We start from the raw sequence: 14,585 nt of genomic DNA, 5'->3' as shown, positions 1-14,585 counted from the left end.
AGGCTGGCAATCTGATGAAGAAGAGCCCCTTGGATTCCTGGAAAGACCCTTATAGCTTGCAGTGGAAAGTGACAATATTTGCAGAGCCTTTCCAAGTAATACTCACCTCCATTGGTGTATTGTCCCTGGCACAATGAAGGGGTTGTACTGAACATGAATTTTGGTAAACTTAGGGAGACAATGGAGGACACGGGGTGGGTGGCTGTGCTATGGTCCATGGGGTCGTAAAGAATTAGACATGACTGAGTGACTGAAAAAAAACCCATCTCTTTGAGACTTCATGATTTAAGAAATTGAACACAGGAGGGGACTAAAGATTCAATATTGAAGGAGAAAAGAAGCTGAAGGTAGGACATGAAGCAGCAGGTGGAAGTTCATTGGAAAGAGATGGAAATGAGGAGGAATTTCCTGACAATGAGAGCCGTTAAGCAGTGGAAGAGCTTGGCTGAGGAAGTTGTTTGTGTGGTCCATTGTGGAGATTTTTAGAGAAAAGATTGGACAACCATTTCTCTGAGATAGTATGTGGAGCCCTGCCTCAGGCAAGAGGTTGGACAAAAAGTTCTATCTACTCTAGGATTCTATGGTTCCCTCTGTACTTTGTGCCCCAATGATTGTGCTTTTCTGCTGTTCATGAACAGTTTCCCACATGAAAGATAGAGGCCAAAGGCCACCAACAGAGTCAGCTATCAGCTTCATGCATTGAAATGACAACACCTAACTTAGTTATAGCAGTGCGAAAGCTTTTCAGAGTAAATGTGGCCAGCTCAGATGTCAAGAACCTGGCCGAAGGGTAGAAAGCCATTGCTCCCCACTCTCTAGAAAATGTGTTCATTACTTTTCTGTTGTATGGACTCCAGTGTAGAAGAATTTCCTCTGCTTCCTGACAGGTTTTATGTCTTCTCCTTAAACCATGGGCATGGTAGGGCATTACTGATGGGATGCAGAGGGGACTTGCATGGGCAAAAAAAAATGGCAGGCTGACTGGCCAATCTTAGAAAAGAGAAGCTGAGCTAGATGGATGTTCTTTGACATGTCACCTTTTTCCATTGATCTGGATGATCCAAACAGCGGGGCAGCTCTCATGATGGAGACACATCTTCAGCCCTAAGAGTAAGCACAGTTTTGCATCATTGTCAATGGGGTTTCATGCCTCAAAACTGGGTGAGGGAAAGAGAGGAATTCTTATTTGGGGGAACCCAGCCAACCTAGCACACTCAAGAAAACCCCCTTGGATTCATAGAAAGATCTTGATGACTTGGAGGGAAAAATATTGGGAAAACCTTGGATGTTCTATTCACTAAGGCTACATTACTATTACTATTAGTCTTCTCATTGTTCCTATCACCCATCTCCTCTCACTTATCACTGCATGACTGTAGCTTTGTTGCTTGTATCCTTACAATTTATATTGATATTGTTTCCTGATTGCTTATTTGTATCCTATGACTATCATTAAGTGTTGTAGCTTATGATTCTTGACGAATGTGTGTTATCTTTTATTGTACACTGAGAGGATATGCACCAAAGACAAATAACTTGGCCAATAAAGAATTCTATTCTATTCTATTCTATTCTATTCTATTCTACTCTACTCTACTCTACTCTACTCTACTCTACTCTACTCTACTCTACTCTACTCTACTCTACTCTACTCTATTCATGTCTTCTAGTCCAACCTCCTGCACAAGCAGAAGATATTTTACCACTCTGGACAAATGACTATCCAATCACTTCTTAAAAGAGAGGAGTGATGAAGTTATGAAGCACGTTCAACCTCTGGAGGGAAGTTATTCCACTGATTAGTTATTCCCAGGAAATTTCTCCTTAGTTCTAGGTGGATCTCTCTCTCTGATAGGTTTCCCACCATTACTTCAGGGGTTGGGTACACAGAACATATACTTTCATTACAATAAACACTCAGGCTGATTCTTCTGGAATCCATATGAGGTTTAAGGGAATATTATATATCTCTATGACAGAAGCATCTGGGATACTTTCCCCAGGCAATGGTGAAGCGACTATAAGATTATTTTATTTTTATTTATTTTTATTTAAAATGTTTTCCTTCCATTTAAGATACGTCTTTACAATTCATGCAGCTAAACCTCCCCTATCTTTCAAGTGTTTGGGAGAGATAAGCTGAGTCACATCAGGAGAGATAAAAGCCAGTGGCATCTCCTTTCCTCTCTGCAAAACTTCAGAAGGGAAGTTCCTTCAGCTTTACTAACAACTGTCTGGAGGGCACCTTCATAGTCCCCAGTCAAGGTGTATTTCTTTATATCAGTTGAATGAAACATTTTGTCTGGCTTTTGCAAGAGAGGACAAAGGAGGAGAAGGAAAAGGAGAAAGAGAGCATAGCAATCATATACATAAATGTCTTAAAACCATATTAAAATGGAGAACTTCAATAAAATGATCAACCCGCTTGCTTGTCCTTGTATAGGATCTTAAAGGCTTAAAGAAGAGTTACTGTAGAAAGAAAAGCCTCTATTACTTTACCAATGGTTCCTACATGTTCCTTTATCATTTTGAAACTTGTCTCTGTTCTTTTTTTTCATATTTTGCTCAATGATCTTAAATATAACCTAGGCTTTCTGCACACCTCCATTCTGGTACTTCAGAAAGACTGTTAGATGATACAGTACAAGATACTCATCCTGAGGCCTTCTGTATATTTTCGATAACTCCCCAAGCATTGACTGTGATGATTTGGAGAGATAAGAATTGAAATCTCCAAAGCATATTGGACAGCCTATTCCTGATGCAGTGCTAAGGGCTTAAGATTAAAATGGTGCAGGTGGAAGGGGATATAAAGCAATCAAAATCCTACAGAATTCTGGGGTTCATATGGATATTTAAATTCTTTTCCAGATCTGCAGTTACTGAAATGTAGAGTCTTAGAGGGCTATATCATCTGACATTTCTGAAAGCATGAGTTTCCTCCAGGTGTGGAAGAACAGCTTCCTAGTCCATTTGAAGGAATCATTGTGGAAATATAATTGTTTTTATGCCATTGGGGGCTCTTATTTCAAGCCGGTTTGGTTCTTCTCTGAGAGCCACGTGAAACAGGACTCTGTTAGAATGAAATCAAAACTTGTTCCAATATTAAAAATCCATCATATATAGATTTTCATGCCACTCCATGCCACTCCAATCTAAATGTTCTTTATAGGACACATTAGAGCAGGGATACCCAACCTTGGCCATTTTAAGATTTGTAGACTTCAACTCCCAGAATGGAGTTGGTTGGCTGGACAATTCTGGAAGTTGAAGTACACAAGTTTTAATGTTTCCAAGATTGGGCAGCCTTTGCACTAGCATGTACAAGAAATTCTGGGGATGGGCTAAAGTATTACATGCTTATTTGACTATTTGAGGGTACAATAACTCTTTGAATGGGTTTGTAGCACACAACATCCTTTTTCAGGACATTCCAGATTGAATTGCTAGTAGCATTAGAGGTATATCCAATTTATTTCTTATAATTACACCCTTAGATATTTTCCATCACTTTCCTTAATAACCTCGTTTTGCCTCTGTCTAGTCTTATACATTTACCCTTTGTAACTAAGTAGTTTTAATTAGCTTTTGAGGGAACATTTTTGTACTGAAATACATATTTTAAACAATATGGTAGTTGTTTAAAATGTGTGTTTCTTTTCCCTTGGCAAGGGCAAGGCGATGCATATTATATTGGAAATTCAGCAAGCAATCTAATGCAGATGATGTCACATGGGATATTGCTGCTGAAAAACACAAAAGGTGAGCATAAATCCAAATATTATAAACTGGTAAGGTGCCACTTACAGATTCTAATGGAGAAATTTCTAAGGGCGAAATAAATAAATGAATAGCATTCCTTGTGGAGAAATGCTGCAATATGCTATATTTAATTCAGTGCTTTCAGTAGCAGTATGGGCATCAGATGTCAAAGAAACCAAGAATGATTACATTTGTGTATGACAGCAGTTGGTAGTGCAGTATTAGTTTAGAGAAAGTTTGAGTTTATCCAGAATGAATGCAAAAATTTAGACCCCTAGGAAAAAAATAGTCTGCAGTATAATATGTTGGTACATAAGCTCAAATAGATAGCACTTGCAGATTACCTGAAAACCCTGTGGCCCATTTCATAGATTCCTAACATTTCCAATCTTCAACATTGGATCAAAAGGTTGATTAGGCAACTGACCATAATGTATCAACTAAGATCAGCTGTTGTGTCCTTACAGCACTCTGATGACACCCAAACAGATCATTTGCTCAGGCAGCTCAGCTGCTGATGTCATTAAAATCAGAGTTAAGTATGCTCCATGCTCTGTAAACATGTCAAAAACAGTGAGGCTGCCAAGACCATATCAATGTACAAAGCAGTGATGTGCAGTCAGGGGAGGCAGGGGAGGCAGGGCCTCACCATTGTCATCATGAAAAAAAAAAATTAAAAGGAAAAAGGCTGAGGTAGTTGCTGCCAGAGTCACAGTGGATGACTCTGCTTAGTGCTTAACTGCAGGAGGAGGCGAGAGAACCACGTGCCTCCTTTAGTCTATCTTTATGATCACTTGATCAGAGTTAAGCAAGGGTTAAAAGGCGAAAAATTCCTTATACAAAGGAGGCCGTGGTTCTCTCGCCTCCTCCTGCAGAGGGCACTTTTTTAAACAGTTAAGCAGAGTCATCCACATGGTGACTCTAGCAGCAACTAGCCCAGCCTGACCAGCAGCTCTTGCCTTTTTCTTTTTACATTTTTTACACTTAGATTGAGGAGAGTTGAAATCCTGTCTGTGACACAGCTGGAAAAGGTATGTGGGTCAGAGGGAGGGAGGAGGAATTCAAAATTATTGTAATTTGTAAGTAATTGTAATTTGTATTATAATAAGTAATTTGTGTGTGTGTGTGTGTGTGTGTTTTACCCGCCTCTGCTGGTGCACGGGCTGGCACTTTTTTTTAAAAGCCATGCCGCCGTGCCTCACCATAGAGCGGGACACTTACCGCTGTATGGCCGCAGCGCAGAGGCATGCACTTTAAAGTGCCGACACGCCTTTCCACCATAGAGCAAAACACGTCCTGCTGTATGGCTGCAGGGCAGCAGCATGCACTTTAAAGTGCCAGTGCGCCTTTCCACCATAGAGCGAAACACATCCCGCTGTATGGCCACGGCGCAGCAGCATGTACTTTAAAGTGCCGGCGCGCCTTTCCACCATAGAGCAAAACATGTTCCGCTTTAAAGTGCATGCCGCCGCACTGCAGCCATACAGCGGGACGTGTCCTGCTCTATGGCGGAAAGGCGTGCCGGCACTTTAAAGGGCATGCCATTGCGCCACGGCCATATAGCAAGACATGTTTCTCTCTATGGCGGAAAGGCACGCCGACACTTTAAAGTGCATGCCGCCTAACCACGGCCATACAGCAGGACGTGTTTCGCTCTATGGTGGAAAGGCACGCTGGCACTTTAAAGTGCATGCCGCAGCATGGCAGCCATACGTCCCGCTGCATGGCCGGCACTTTAAAGTGCATGCTGGTGCTGGCAGACATAGGGCGGCTTTTGCCCACTTGCCTCACCAGCCGTGAACCTCACCGCACGTCACTGGTACAAAGGTGGCTGTGAAAGAAATGGACGAGAAAGAGAACAGCAAATGGGTCTTTAGACAGTAACAATGGGGGTAAGTTAAAAGATGGGGAAAACTGAGAAAAAAGTATTGATTTCTGGTATGAAATGTAGCATCTGGGTGACTTTAAGAGGGTGCTGGATACCTCAGACCAGAGAGCAATCTAATATAACGTTTACCTGCATCAACCTTCTCTGATTCTGTGCTTTTCTTCTGGGTGGAATTTCAGCTTGCATAAGCTTTATCTAATTGAACATTGATCAGAAGTGGGTTCCTACTGGTTCGGATTGGTTCAACCCAGGCCTGCCACTCCTCTGAACCAGTTCCCCGGTCGCTGCAGCATTGTCCCCCCCCCCCATTTTTTAATGTTCTGCGCATGCACAACCTATTTAGGGCAACTGTGTATGTGTGCAGAGCAGCAGTAATGCCAGCAGCAGCCCACCCCTGACATTGATCCATTCCCAGGTGAGAAAAAAACAGGATATATGACTGGCAGCAGCTCTCTAGTGTGTTAACATATACATTGGGGGGGCAGTTTTTAAAGTGAACAAAAATAAGATAACATAGATTCCAAAGAGAAAGAAAAAGAATTACAAAGAGAACAACTAATTTAATTTAAAACAGTATTTCTCAGCTTTAAGATGTTGCATGATGTCTGGGGAATACTGGGAGCTGAAGCCCGTACATCTTAAATGCAATCTCAAATGGGACTGTGTTGTACATGAGCTGTTTGTGCCACTGAGCCAGGTTTCCTATTCAGAGCTGGAAGGACTTTGGTGTTTTTGCATCTTTGGATGATTTCCAAAGAGCTCGGCAAGGATTTCTGACTCCCAGTTGTTCAAGATTAGCAGCAACAAAACAATTCCCTGTTTGCTCCACATATCCCATTGATATAACAAAGCTTAGAGGCTTCTTTTGTGAAAATATCCAAGAATTTGGGGAGTGAAATATATTTTAATTCAAAGTGCATGTCTCAAGGATGAGACTGTAGTTAACAAATACAGTATGGGCTCTTGTTAGGATATTGAGTTTAGTAGCTAGAACAGTAAAGTGTACAATAGGCTGGAACACACAGTTGTAGTTAATTAGTTAGAGAGTGCTGACTCATGCATCAGGCAATCTACACTATGATTGATTGCCATAAGTATGAAGGGGAAGTTTCCCTTTTTTCACACCATTTTCTTCTGTGTGTTCTGTATACTGTTTAATTTACCTCATGATATTGCATTGTTTTTTTTCCAATGATGACAAAACTGCTGTAAATTTTATTGATATATATATACATACTAGCCAATAACCCAGCATTGTCTGGGTATTTATTTATAGGGGGAAAATGTCAAGACCAAAAATAATTTCTAATGTTGGATTTTCTCCCTTACCAGAGGGACCCCCCCTTATGGAATACTGTGAAGCCATTACCATGGTGACTCCACTGGACTGTACAGTATAAACCATTTTATGGCAGTAGAGTAGAAGCCATTTTAAGGCACAATAGGCTGTATCTTAACAGAACACCCCCCCCCAAGGGATTTTAGGGGTGTCTTACCCTCACAGTATTTCCAGAGAGTAAGTCATCTGGTTGAAATTGCTCCAGGTGTTCCAGAGCTGGAACATACACATATACAGGCCTTTATATATATTTTTACCCAATATGGGCTTAAAGTGTGGTTGGAACTGCCGTCTTTCTATAAATCTTGGTGGGAGGGGGTGTGGAGTGCTGGTTTTGTTTCAGTATGTGGAATGCTTGGTTGTGTAGTTGTATCATGATTAGTAGATTGGTGCTGATTGGTGCTGGCTGTGTGACTGTTGTTGTTTTGTGTTGTAAAGGCCTGGGTGGTGGGTGGGGCTCATTTGTTGACCAGGGCTGGTTTGTGTTTGTGGAGAATTTTGCTGATTTTATCTGTGCTTCTTCTATCTTACATCAAAGGCACTACAGATAAAATCAGCAAAATTCTCCACAAACTTAATATCAAGACAGCCTTCAACACTGACCTAAAAATAGCCAACATCTTAAGAAATGCCAAAGACAAAATCCAGCTAGAAAACCAAGGAGTCTACGAAATACCATGTAAAATCTGCCCTACAACATACATAGGACAAACGAACAGGAGAATAAATGCACGCATCGCAGAACACAAGAACACAGTAAGAAAAAAAGAAAAAACTTCCTCCCTTTTCCAGCACCTTAAAGCTACAGGACATGAAATTAATTTTGAAGGAACCAGGTTAATCTCCAAAACTGAACACTTCAACAAGAGAATAATTATGGAAGCTATCAAAATATAGAAACACCCCCATAACATGAATAAATGTGACAATACCTCCCATCTACCAGACATCTGGAAACCAGCCCTGGTCAACAAACGAGCCCCATCCACCACCCAGGCCGTTACAACATGAAACAACAACAGACACACAGCCAGCACCAATCAGTACCAATCTACCAATCATGATACAACCACACAACCAAGCATTCCATTTACTGAAACAAAGCCAGCACTTATATTTACAAGTTTGTGTTAGTGTCTCCGATTTCATCTGAATACTACTGCACAGCTTCTTGACCAATCTAGAAAAAACAGCAACTGTTCTTCACAGACCAAAATTTTGCCTCTGCTTGAAATTTGTGCAATATCGTGGCTGAACATACTGAAAAAAAGGCCTCTGATTCAAGCAATGCATCCATACCAAATGGCTTTCAGCAAATAACTTTTTCTTGGGCAATCAACTTGCCTTTTTCACAGAATTATAAGGGACGGGTTCTCTGCAGAATGACAATTTGGTGGCCTTGGTGTCTTAGGTTATGATTACTGATTTACAGAGTTTGACCTATAATAAGCTCTATAACAAATGATCAATTTTTAAAAGAATACTTGTGCCAATAGAGATAAATACCAGTAGTCCTTGACTTAGGAGCACAATGGAGCCCAACATTTCTGTTGTTAAGCAAGACATTCATTAAGTAAATTTTGCCCCATTTTAACTCTTAACTCTTGCCACAGAGTTGTAGTGGTCAAGTTAGTAACATGTTAAGTGAATCTGGCTTTTCTATTGACTTTGCTTGTCAGAAGTTAAACACAAAAGGTAATCTGCATGAACCCAGGACACTGCAACCGTCATAAATATGAGTCAATTTTCAAGCATCTGAATTTTGTTCTTGTGGCAATGCTCACAAGTGTGAAAAATGATCATGTCACTTTTTTCAGTGCCATTGTAGCTTTGAACATTCACTAAATGAAATGTTCTACATTGAGGACTATCTGTATTGGAAATCCTGTGCTGAGATTTACTGGTCTCCAAAAAACAAAAAAAACCTGAAGGGAATTGAAGGTGTGAGTAATACCTCTCCTATCTTTCTTAGTAGAATTAGACCAGCCTACAATTGGAAACTATAATCCAAACACATTAAATTGGGAAAAGCTGCTCTGGATTCCTGACAATGGAGGAGAACTCTACTAGGCAAACTTCTTCCAAAACTGTGGGTGAAATATGAATGACATTAACTAACTAAAACAAAGTGTGCCATCTCCTGGAAAAACAGAGATGGTTCAAGATACATCTGGTACCGAATGCAGGCAACAGCTAACAGGTACTCTGGACCACAGTAATAGAAAAGACAAAAACCCAATGAAATCTTTCCACTAAAAAGAAATTTTTGCACATACGTAAGAGAGCTAAATAAATAAATAAATAAATAAATAAATAAATAAATAAATAAATAAATAAATAAACAAGCAAGTAACCATTATAGTTTGGTGCTGGCATAGTAACTACTGTATCGCTGAAGTCAGGCAGAGACATTGCTCTCGCATTCCAGGGATACTGACCTATAACATCCTATGGTTTATCTGGCTTGTTGCTAAGACAATAGCTAACAATTTATTGCTTTGTTATCCACATTTTTCATCATCTGTTTTGTTGCACATATCCTCAGACTGTTTGTTCACCTTTAAGCTTGAAATCAAGTTTAAAATTTGAAATGTGCTTTTGGCTGTTTGCAGATGTTGGGGCTTTGGTGATTTTGGATTGACAGCACCCTCCAATCAGAGGTGGGTTGCTCCTGGTTTGGCCCGCTTTAGCTGAACCGGTAGTGAAATTCAGGCCTGGGTCGCAGAACTGGCAGCGACCCAGGATTGAGGATTGCCACGCCCCCAAACCAGTTCCCTCGCCGCCGCTGGGCTACTGCCATGTTGTTTTATAGTGATTGCATGTGCACAGATTACTGTAAATTGTTCTGCGCATGCACAAAGAACAATTTACTTTGAACAGTGCATGTGCATGCAGCACGCATCTGGCGCGTGCGTGGGTTGTAAAACTGGCAGCAACCCACCCTGCCTCCAATGTAATTGAGGGGAGGGGGGCTTCCAAGAAGCTTGGAAAACCAAACCAATTAACTATTGGCTTGACTCCAGTTCCAGAAGAAGGGCTGGCTGGGAAGACATGTATGGACTGTTTTTACTGAAACAGCAGAATAAGTGTCTTCCATTGTTAGGAACTGAATTTCCTGAATGATTAGGATTGTTATTAGGATTGCCTGAATTTCCTTGTACATGAAATGGATACAGAGGAGCAGTTTTGCAACTTTTCCAGAACAAGGAAGAGGCAGGATTTTAATATATTTTTTCTTTGCCATAAAAAAAACCCTGCCGTGTATCCTTTCAATGATCAATGTATATATCCTATACAATTTGGGCTTTTGTAACTGATGTCTCCTCTACTCAGTTGAATCTAAAAATAATTCTTGGCATTCACAAGGCAATCTTTAACATATATTAGTTTTCTAATCAAAACAACCTTGTGAGAACTGTAAAATGATATTTTGCTAAGTCAGTCATGGGGCTTAATAATGCTATGCTAGAAGCTAAGAGTTAAGTCTTCCAGCTTTGATAGGTTTAATGTTTCTAGAATGAATTCAAATTGCTGCTCTTAATATTATTAACATTTGCTAACAAAAAAAAATAAGAAAGCATTATTTTTTTAAAAAACTGTGACCAAATAAAAAAGGCTGGTCATGTTAAAAACATCTTCATGTGAATCAAACAAGCTTGATGGCCTTTGCATTTGAATGCATAGGAAGGGAACAACAAAGTTTGTGGGTGCCCAGTGAAAAGCTTTCTCTTATGTTCTGCCAAAAAGTTCCTTACATATTGATGGGACCAAAAGAAGCACATCTTAGAAGTTATCAAGTCATGGGTAGTAAAAAGCAGGTCTTCTGATCAGTGGTGGGTTCCTAAATGGTTTACTACTCATTTGCTGATAGGGCATTTTGCGTGTACGCTGTTCGCTTCACTTGTTGACTGAAAACTGTTCTGCTCATGCACAGAAACATGCCGGCGATAGCAGAAGAGACCAAGGAACCAGTTCAGGGGTGTAGCAGGCCTGGTTTGATGCCAGTTCCAGTGACCCAGGCCACCATACCACTACCAAACCGGGCCGAACCGGTAGGAACCTACCACTGCTTCTGATATCTCAAAGCTGCAAGCTACTTATGGTTTTATAGATTACTAGGTGATAACCCGGAATAGCCTGGGTATGTATTTATCCTGTATTAAAGTGAGCCCCCTTGAGGAGTGCTGCAAAGCTGTTACCATGGCAACTGCACTGCGCTGTGCAGTAGAAGCCATTTTAAGGCACAACAGGCTGTATCTTAACAAAACTTGAATCCAAACTGCACACTATCACTATCAAAAGTACTGCGACTTGACACTATAGATATAATTCAGTCCTTTTCATTTTAGCAGCCCAGGCATTCTGAAGTTATGGTGGAACACACACACACACAGAAAGAGAGAGAGAGGGAGGGAGGGAGGGAGAGAGAGAGAGAGAGATATTTTAATATATATAGATAATCATTTGCGGATGAAATTAGGGAACGGTTCAGAAGCCTAGTATACATGGGTCCTTGTTAAAGGATGACTGAAGAGGACACCTTGTGCCTGGAAAAGCATTATGGGATGGCTGAAAACCAACTTTTTCAGTGGAGGAGGTTTGTATGAATTCAATCCTCTTTTCTTTCTATCAGGTTATGTTTAACTATTGAGAGTTAGGACTCATAGATATAAAACTTTATTTTTCTGACACAATACTCTACATACAAGCTGTATATAAGGATAAGAGTTTGGACCAATTGCACACCAGGTTTACACTATGGAAACTGAACATCTGTGCACAGCAATGAATCATCAGTAGTAAGGTACCACGTGCATTTGTATTTGTCTTGTATATAAGAGGTGGTATTCAGCAGGTTCTAACCAGTTCTGGAGAACTGGTAGCGGAAATTTTGATTAGTTCAGAGAACCGGTAAATACCACCTCTGACTGGCCCCGCACCCATCTATTCTCTACCTCCTGATCAGGAGAAATGGGGATTTTGCAGTAACCTTCCCCTGGACTGGGAAGGGAATGGAGATTTCACAATATCCTTCCCTTGCCACACCCACCAAGCCATGCGCATCAAGCCACACCATGCCCACCAAGCCATGCTCACAGAACCAGTAGTAAAAAAATTTGAATCCCACCTCTGTTGTATACAAATATTTATATACCATACAGATCCCAAGACTCTGACCAGTTTGCAGTAGAGGATTGAAATTGAACCAGTCAAACAATTCCAAGAGGTTCCATCCAATATAACAATGGAAGGCTACTCTGTCACTATAAAATGCTATGAATCATTAAAACCTCAATCACCAAACTCCTATACAGAGAGCACTGTCTTCCTGGCTTTGTCAGAAGGGTACCAGGCATATCCCTTGAAGCAAGTTCTGTCACCCAAGACAGGTCCCCACAAAAAAAGACTGGCCCAGAGCTATTTGTGAGGAGGGAAACAAGCTTCAACAAGTCAAATAAAGACCTAGCACCTGCATTTTTACATACACTAATTTTAAGTTAGTTTTAAACTTGCTTTGCATTTGATCCCCATGCTGAGACAGGGAGAAAGAGCAGCTGGCCATCGAAATAAACGGGCTAAATTGAGACCATATGTCTTTCTAAAAGCACCAAGGATATAAGTTACTGGATTCAATAACACTTGTAGTAGGGAAGAATAATTTCTTCCTTTTTCAAAGATTATGACAAGAAAAATTGTCATATCTTATGGAAGAAGTGAGATGATAATGAGTCTAGCTCAAAACCCTTCAGTTAAATGTTAAAAAACGAACCGTACAGCTTCAGATTGCAGATGTGGAACTCTAATATTTTAAAACATATCTCTACATTAAAGATTGCTTATGATTAGAAAACCAGCTCTGAAGATTAAGAGCTACCATGAATCCCTCCCTCCTAATAGATTTGATTTTTTTTCATCTTTTGAAGTGAGTTTTTAATCGGTAAGGATGAGCATTTGAGAGTAATGTTCTTCAGCTATAGTTTGAAGGAGTTCAGAGCATTATCATATCAACATGATACTATTTTGTTCCTATCTCATTCTTTTGCAAATGTATAATTATAGCCCTACCGATATTTTTTTCTGGATTAATTCACATGAGACATGAATTCTCCAAATATACTTGGCTCATCTGCATTCAATTGCTGATAACATCTCAAAACATGGAAGGATAACGATACTGTATAAGTGAATTAAAAAGAATTGTGTTGTCTGATGATCAGATGTATATTCATTCAGAATTGATCATTAATTATGAACTAATTATCAGTTAAGAGCCATAGTGACATAGTGGTTAGAATACAGTATTACAGGCTAACTTTGCTCACTGCCAGGAGCTTGATCCTGACTGTCTCAAAGTTGACTTAGTCTTCCATCCCTCCACGGTTGATAAATGATGACCCAGATTGTTGGGGGCAATATACTGACATTTGTAAACTGCTTAGAGTGCTATAAAGCACTATGGAGTATATACGTCTAAGTGCTGTTGCTATCAATACTATTTTTCAGAAGTTCATGCTCATGCATTCCATCATTAGTTTTACAGTAGTAAGCATCTTGATCTTCCACATCTCTTGTCTGAAAGGTTTGGATCTCCATCCTCAGATTCAACAAGGGTAACTGCTTCCCACTACAGAGAAAGGAGAGCTTTTCATCCTGACAACTCTGTTCTTGGAAGTTTGACAACATATAAATGTAAATAATAATAATAATAATAATAATAATAATAATAATAATAATAACAACAACAACAACTACTACTACTACTACTACTACTACTACTACTGCTACTACTACTTCTTGGATAAGGTAATTCTGACTCAAGGTCATCTTTAACATATCTGATAAATTATCACCATCAGTGGTGGGATTCCAAAAATTTTATGACTGGTTTTGTGGACGTGGCTTGGTGGGCATGGCAGAGGAAGGATACTGTAAAATCCCCATTTCCTCCCCACTCCAGGGAAAGGATACTGCAAAATCCTCATTGTCTCCTGATCAGCTGGGACTTGGGAGGCAGAGAATAGAAGGGGGAGGGGCCAGTCAGAGGTGGTACTTTCTTATTCTCCAAACTACTACTAGACAAAGTAGAAGAATGTGGGTTAGACCACCAGATGGATTTGTAACTGGCTGACCAACTGCACTCAAAGTGTAGTCCTCAATGGAATTGCATCTTCATGGAGAGAAGTATGCAGTGGAGTACCCCCAAGGCTCTGTTTTGGGCCCAGTACTCTTCAACATCTTCATCAATGATTTGGATGAGGGAATAAATGGGGAACTCATCAAATTTGCAGATGACACCAAGCTGGCAGGAATAGCCAACACTCCCAGAAGATAGGCTAAAGATACAGAAGGATCTTGACAAACTTGAACATTGGGCACTATCTAATAAAATGAAATTCAATGGTGAAAAGAGTAAGGTTCTACATTTAGGCAAGAAAAACAAAATTCACAGGTACAGTATAGGTGGTACCTTGCTCAGTAGTAGTAAATGAGAGAAAGAACTTGGAGACCTAGTGGACAACCATTTAAATATGAGCCAGCAGTGTGCAACAGCTGCCAAAAAACCATATTGTCAGCATGATGTAAAAAATATGTGGA

The sequence above is a fragment of the Thamnophis sirtalis genome, unplaced genomic scaffold, assembly GCF_051295495.1.
Source record: "Thamnophis sirtalis isolate CommonGarterSnake01/CBP01778 unplaced genomic scaffold, rThaSir2_p1.2 scaffold_5, whole genome shotgun sequence".
In the NCBI taxonomy this organism is placed as follows: Eukaryota; Metazoa; Chordata; class Lepidosauria; order Squamata; family Natricidae; genus Thamnophis; species Thamnophis sirtalis.
The sequence above is the reverse complement of the archived record's forward strand: the minus strand, read 5'-3'. Positions refer to the sequence as shown.